Below are 7053 nucleotides of genomic sequence, written 5' to 3'. Positions count from 1 at the left end.
TTTTTTTTTTTGGAGATGAAGTATTGGAGATGGAGATGGAGTATTGCTCTGTCGCCCAGGCTGAAGTGCAATGGTTCGATCTCGGCTCACTGCAACCTCCGCCTCCTGGGTTCAAGCGATTCTCCTGCCTCAGCCTCCCGAGTACTTGGGGTTACAGGCACATGCCACCACACCTGGCTAATTTTTGTATTTTTAGTAGAGATGGGGTTTCATCATGTTGGCCGGGCTGGTCTTGAACTCCTGACCTCAGGTAATCCACCCACCTCGGCTTCCCAAAGGGCTGGGATTACAGGAGTGAGCCACTGCACCTGGCTGTTATTCCTATCTTACAGAAGAGGAAACTGAGGCTTAGAGAGTTAGGGTAACCTGGTTATCATAGAAATGGTTGCTCAAATAATAGGTGTTTGTGGTCTGAAGACAAAATAGCAAGTTATTTCTTGTGCTTACTCCCCAGAATAGCAGCCTCTCCCTGGAAAGTCCCTGGGGCTCCATGCAGATGGAGATAAGGATGCCACAGCTTCCAGGAAGGGGCTGAGGCATACTTGCATGCATCAGCAACAGCAATGTCAAATGCCAGTTGTCTAGTAGGTCAGTGCTGAAGAATAAAATATTGGTGGAGCAGCTGAGAATTAGGTCATGTCTACACGAGTCACTCCAGTGCACACATCGTTTTACCCTTCAGCCAAACTGTGGTTCCATCAGGATGGTTGGAGTCGAACTAAATGAAAATTCACTTTAAACGAAAAAATAAAATGACTGACTCTCATGCTGCAAATGCTGCCATATTTCTTCCTTTGAGCTGCACCTTCATTTCTAAGTGATAGATATATTTTTTTCTAACCAGGAAGTTAGAATGGTAGAGGGCTGTAGAGAGTCAAGGCCTACTCTGGGAGGGGAAGGAACATACAGGGAGTTTAGTGACAGTTCCAGGTCTAGATTTTTGGACTCTTTTTTTTTTTTTTTTTTTTTGAGATGGAGTCCCGCTCTGTTGCCCAGTCTGGAGTGCAATGGCGTGATCTTGGCTCATTGCATCCTCTGCCTCCTGGGTTCAAGAGATTCCCCTGCTTCAGCCTCCTGAGTAGCTGAGATTACAGGCACACAATACCAGGCCCGGCTAATTTTTGTATATTTAATAGAGACGGGGTTTCACCATATTGGCCTGGCTGGTCTTGAACTCCTGACCTCATGATCCGCCTGCCTCGGCCTCACAAAGTGTGCCACTGCGCCCAGCCTGGACTCTTTTTTTTTTTAAATTTTTCATTTGAGACATAGTCTCACTCTGTTGCCCAGGCTGGAGTGCAATGGCACGATCTTGGCTCACCGCAACCTCCACCTCCAGGGTTCAAGTGATTCTTGTACCTCAGCCTCCCAAGTAGCTGGGATTGCAGGCATGTGCTACCACACCTGGCTAATTTTTTGTGTCCTGACCTCAAGTGATCTGCCCACCTCGGCCTCCCAAAGTGCTGGGATTACAGGTGTGGGCCACCGTGCGCGGCCAATTTTTGGACTCTTCTACGCCATATTTCTCCTAGAGGAGAAACGTATTTGGACACCTTGGGTCTTCTGGGGAGTGTTTCAAGGGATACCTCTGCCACATGGCTTTTCTGCCCAACCTTTGCCTCCCAACTTGAGACAGAGCTTCCTAATTGTTCTCCCAGGGAGGTCCATATAGGTACGATAAGATTGGTAAGGGCTGCTGTTGGCTGGAGGTGACAGACCAGGAACTGAGGTCACCCCAGCTCTGGTTGCCCTGATGTCTGAAGAGATCAGTGTCCTCACCAGGACCCATGATCTTAGCACACTGGTTTGGAAACTCTGGCTAAAGTACCAGCAGAGACATGAAAGTACTACTTTAGCCTTAGAGTAAATGTTTTCAGTACAAATCTCAAGGGTAAACTCTTGAGGTTAAGGAATATGTCTTTGTAATTTCTCTCCCTCTCTCTCTTGGCCTCTCTTTACCTAGTACATTAAATAGAAAAAAAAAAAAACTTGGATTTACAATCTCATCTTTACATTGATGAGGATACTATGAAGTCGTGGCGGGGATCGGGGGAAGGGATGGAGAAAGACAGAAACAGAAAGAGGAAGACAGATGGAGAGAGAAATTGCATTTCACCAGTAATATTCAGAATCACTCATCCATGGATCGTAAACTATTGAAAAATTTACCTGAAACTGTCCAGCCTTAAATAATGTTCTGGGTACTCTTAACACAATTCCAGTATCTAAATTCACTATGAAATTAGGTAACAACATGAAGCAATATATAAAGCAGGGTTTTTGGAGTCAATGAGATGTGGATATGAATCCCAGCTGTGCCGACTGTTGGTTCTGTGACCTTGGGGGTTGTCGAAGCTTTCTGTACAATGGGAATAAAAATATCAACCTTATGATGCCATCCTATTAATTGAGTGAGATAAGGCCTGTGAAAGTATGAAGTGCACACATTTAATTGGCTGCTCAACCCATTTTAATTCTCTGCACGGTAGCTTCGTTCCAATATCGTCTCATGCTGTGGCACCAACTCACAGTGAATTTATCTGAGCACTTTGGTAATTGCCATAGTCTTTAAAATGGTGTCCAGAACAGATCCATCTCACCATGAATTTTATGGTTTAACAATCAGTGTTTAATAAAGTTCAATTTGACAGTGTAAGAGGCTAGAAGGTAAAGGTGTTATGTTGTAAACGCGGGCAAAACATGCATCTGTTCATTTAGTGTGTTCATACAGTAAGCCCTGAAAGGGCTCTCCAGGAGTTATTGACTCTCATGATAGTCCTGTGAAGTAGGTATCCTTAGTTCCGTGTTACAGAAAGAGAAACTGAGGCTGGGAGATTAAAGTGTCCAAAGTGACTCTGCTAGTAAGCTAGGATTACAGATCCGTTTTTTTTTTTTTTTTTTTTTTTTTTTTTTCTTTTTTTTTTTGTTGAGACAGAGTCTCGCTCTGTCGCCCAGGTTGGAGTGCAGTAGCCGGATCTCAGCTCACTGCAAGCTCTGCCTCCCGGGTTTACTCCATTCTCCTGCCTCAGCCTCCCGAGTAGCTGAGACTACAGGCGCCCGCCACCTAGCCCGGCTAGTTTTTTGTATTTTTTAGTAGAGACGGGGTTTCACCGTGTTAGCCAGGATGGTCTCGATCTCCTGACCTCGTGATCCACCCGTCTCGGCCTCCCAAAGTGCTGGAATTACAGGCTTGAGCCACCGTGCCCGGCCTTTTTTGTTGTTGTTGAGATGTAGTTTCACTCTTGTTGTCCAGGCTAGAGTGCAATGGCGTGATCTCGGCTCACTGCAACCTCCACCTCCTGGGTTCAAGCGATTCTCCTGCCTCAGCCTCCTGAGTAGTTGGGATTACGGGTGCCCGCCACCACGCCCGGCTAATTTTTTTTGTATCTTTAGTAGAGATAGGGTTTCATTACATTGGCTGGGTTGGCCTTGAACTCCTGACCTCAGGTGTTCCCCCTTCTTGGCCTCTCAAAGTGTTGAGATTACAGGTGTGAGCCACTGTGGCCAGCCACAAAGCAGTTCTTTCTGACTCCACCCCTCCCCCATCCCCATTTCTCAGGTTTATGGACACACAGTTTGAATACAACGAAATAATGTGATGATCCTTGCATTTTATTGTAAATGTGAATGATAGTATCTGGGAGTCAGGCTATGTCTTACCCCACGCAGGCTCTTTGGATATGATCCATACTTAGCCTGAAAGTTGGGCATCCAACGCAATGTTTTGGTGTGAGTTAAAATGGAGCTCTAGTGCAATAAGGAAGGAGAATAAGGTTAACATCAGTCAGCCATCACCACGATTCATGTTTTGGTTCATACAGGGTTTTTTTTCTTTTTTTCTTTTTTTAAAAGAATTAGGGGAGTTCTTACTATGTTGCTTAGGCTTGGCCCTCGAACTCCTGCATTCAAACGATCCTCCCACTCCAGTCTCCTGCATACACATTTTCATTTTTCAAAAATTTGTTTCAAGGCCGGGCACGGTGGCTCATGCCCATAATCCCAGCACTTTGGGTGGCTGAGGCAGGCAGATTGCCTGAGCTCAGGAGTTTGAGACCAGCCTGGGCAACATGGCAAAACCCCATCTCTACAAAAAATACACAAAATTAGTTGTGCATGGTGGCTCACGCCTGTAGTCCCAGCTACCTGAGGGGCTGAGGCAGGAGGATAGCCTGAGCTGGGGAGGTCAAGGCTGCAGTGCAGTGAGCGGAGATTGTGCCACTGCACTCCAGCCTGGGTGACAGAGTGAGACCCCATCTCAAAAAAAAAAAAACCATTGTTTCATAGAGAGTAGAAGTGATAGACACTAGAGGTGGGGAAGGGTATAAAGGGGATGGGGAATATGAGAGAGTTTGATTGGTTAATGAGTACATACGGTTAGAAGGAATAAGATCTAATGTTTGATAGCAGAATGGTGTGACTATCAATAACAACAACATATTTGATATTTCAAAATAGCTTGAAAAGAGGACTCACAACGTTCTCAACATGTAGAAATGATAAATATACCAGGTAATGGATATCTTAAATACTATGACTTGATCATTATACATCCTATGCATGTAACAAAATATTACACATACCTCATAATATGTACAAATATTATACATCAGTAAAATAATAATTTGCTTTGTTTTGTTTGAGAGGTAATTTTACTGTTCATTACTGTAGGGGTTGAAAACATAACTTTTCTCACTTATTACTAGGTTCATGGCTGAGATCCTTATAATAAAAGACAGATTAAGAAAATAAAAGCATACAAATTTATTTCTATTTTTTATTTTTTTAGATGGAGTTTCACTCTTTGTTGCCCAGGCTGGAGTGCAATGGCACAATCTCAACTCACTGCAACCTCCGCCTCCCAGGTTCAAGCGGTTCTCCTGTCTCTGCCTCCCCAGTAGCTGGGATTACAGGTGCCCGCCATCATGTCCGGCTAATTGTTGTATTTTTAGCAGAGATGGGGTTTCACCATATTGGCCAGGCTGGTCTTGAACTCCTGACCTCAGGTGATCCATCCGCCTCGGCCTCCCAAAGTGCTGGGATTACAGGCGTGAGCCACTGCACCCGGCCACAAATTTATTTTTTATTTATTTATTTATTTATTTATTTATTTATTTATTTATTTATTCTGGAGACAGGGTCACTGGGTGCGGTGGCTCACGCCTGTAATCCCAGCACTTTGGGAGGCCGAGGCAGATGGATCACCTGAGGTCAGGAGTTCGAGACCAGTCTGGCCAATATGGTGAAACTCTGTCTCTACTAAAAATATACAAATTAGCCAGGCATAGTCGTGCATGCCTGTAGTTCCAGCTACTCAGGAGGCTGAGGTAGGAGAATCGCTTGAACTCTGGAGGTAGAGGTTGCAGTGAACCGAGATTGTGCCACTGCACTCCAGCCTAGGTGACAGAGTGAGACTCCATCTCAGAAAAAAAAAAAAAAAAAAAAGAGAGAGAGAGAGAGACAGGGTCTCATTTTGTCACCTGGCTGGAGTGCAGTGGTGAGATCATAGCTCACTGGAGTCCTGAATGTCTGTGCTCAAGCAGTTCTCTCACCTCAGCCTCCCAAATAGCTAGGACCACAGGCATGCACCACCATGCCTGGCTAAGTTTAAATTTTTTTTTTTTTTTTGGTAGCAATGGGGTCTTGCCATGTTGCCTAGGCTGGTCTTGAACTCCTGGCCTCAAGCAATTCTCCTGCCTTGGCCTCCTGGCGTGCTGGGATTACGGGCATGGGTCACTGTGCCTGGCCCCACAAGCTTATTTAATGTAAGTTTTATGAAACACAGTAGCTTTCAGAAATGAAAACCCAAAGAAACAGGGCAACCTGTGTATTTGTGTGCTTAGGTTTGATGAAGAGTGGATGGTTGTGGAGAAATGTGATTGAACGATGTGGGTAGAATCTAATGGTGACAAACTGGGGGCGTCTAGCAGATCCTGTTTGTCCAGATTCTTCTCTGTGCTCCTACGTTGCTAAGGAAGCTGCTTTCCTCCAGGTGTAGGGAGAGCACCTCTGGAGTGAAGGTCTATGATCTGCTCCAGCAGGGAGGGCAAGGGGAAAGACAGAGTGACGCTTCTGCCTCTGCTGTGCCAAGGTGCCATCTTTTGTGATAGCGTGTCCTGAACCCCGTCATTACCAAGGAGAAGTGGGACAATATGTATGGCAGAATCTTACGAGGTTCTTCCTTCTTGAACCATGGCTGGTTTTCAATCTATAGTGATTGAAAATCTTCCTAATGCTCTCTTTTACTTCACCAAATCTCCAACCTCCAACTCTTCTGACTTCTCCTTCTGTCCGGCTGCCCCTGACACACGCTCCTCTTCCCCACATAGGCAGCAATTTGTGGGCTTCGTTCACAACAGATTCTCCTTCCCTGGCATCCCTGAGGACCTAAAGGCTGGAATTCCAACCTGCCCAGGGATCATTTCCTCTGGACATTTCCTAGGAATTTTCTCTTTTGTAAGCCGGAAGCATACAATATATTTTAGAAAAATTCCATTTTGGCAGGGCATGATGGCTCACTCCTGTAATCCCAGCACTTTGGGACACCGAGGTGGGCAGATCACCTGAGGTCGGGCGTTCGAGACCAGCCTGACCAACATGGAGAAACCCTGTCTCTACTAAAAATAGAAAACTAGCTGGGCGTGGTGGCGCACTCCTGTAATCCCCGCTACTCGGGAGGCTGAGGCAAGAAAATCACTTGAACCTGGGAAGTGGAGGTTGCAGTGAGCCGAGATCGTGCCATTGCACTCCAACCTGGGCAACAAGAGCGAAACTCTGTCTAAAAAAAAAAAAAAAGATCCATTTCAAATGATTTAGAAATTTAAAAAGAATACTAGAACACTTCTCTAGGCTGGGCACAATGGCTCATGACAGTTAATCCCAGCACTTTGGGAGGCCAAGGTGGGCAGATCACCTGAGGTCAGAAGTTCAAGACCAGCCTGACCAACATGGTGAAACCCCATCTCTACTAAAAATACAAAAATTAGCTGGGCATGGTGGTGTGCACCTGTAATCCCAGCTACTCAGAAGACTGAGGCAGGAGAATCGCTTGAACCC

At 45.5% G+C, this 7053-nt stretch overlaps 1 pseudogene; it reads left to right on the top strand.

Annotated features, from left to right (window-relative positions):
* LOC105530411 overlaps positions 1–7053 on the top strand; it is a 13501-nt pseudogene that overhangs the window by 4467 nt on the left and 1981 nt on the right.

Source organism: Mandrillus leucophaeus, unplaced genomic scaffold (genome assembly GCF_000951045.1).
Source record: "Mandrillus leucophaeus isolate KB7577 unplaced genomic scaffold, Mleu.le_1.0 Scaffold82, whole genome shotgun sequence".
NCBI classification, from domain to species: domain Eukaryota; kingdom Metazoa; phylum Chordata; class Mammalia; order Primates; family Cercopithecidae; genus Mandrillus; species Mandrillus leucophaeus.
The sequence above is the reverse complement of the archived record's forward strand: the minus strand, read 5'-3'. Positions and strand labels throughout refer to the sequence as shown.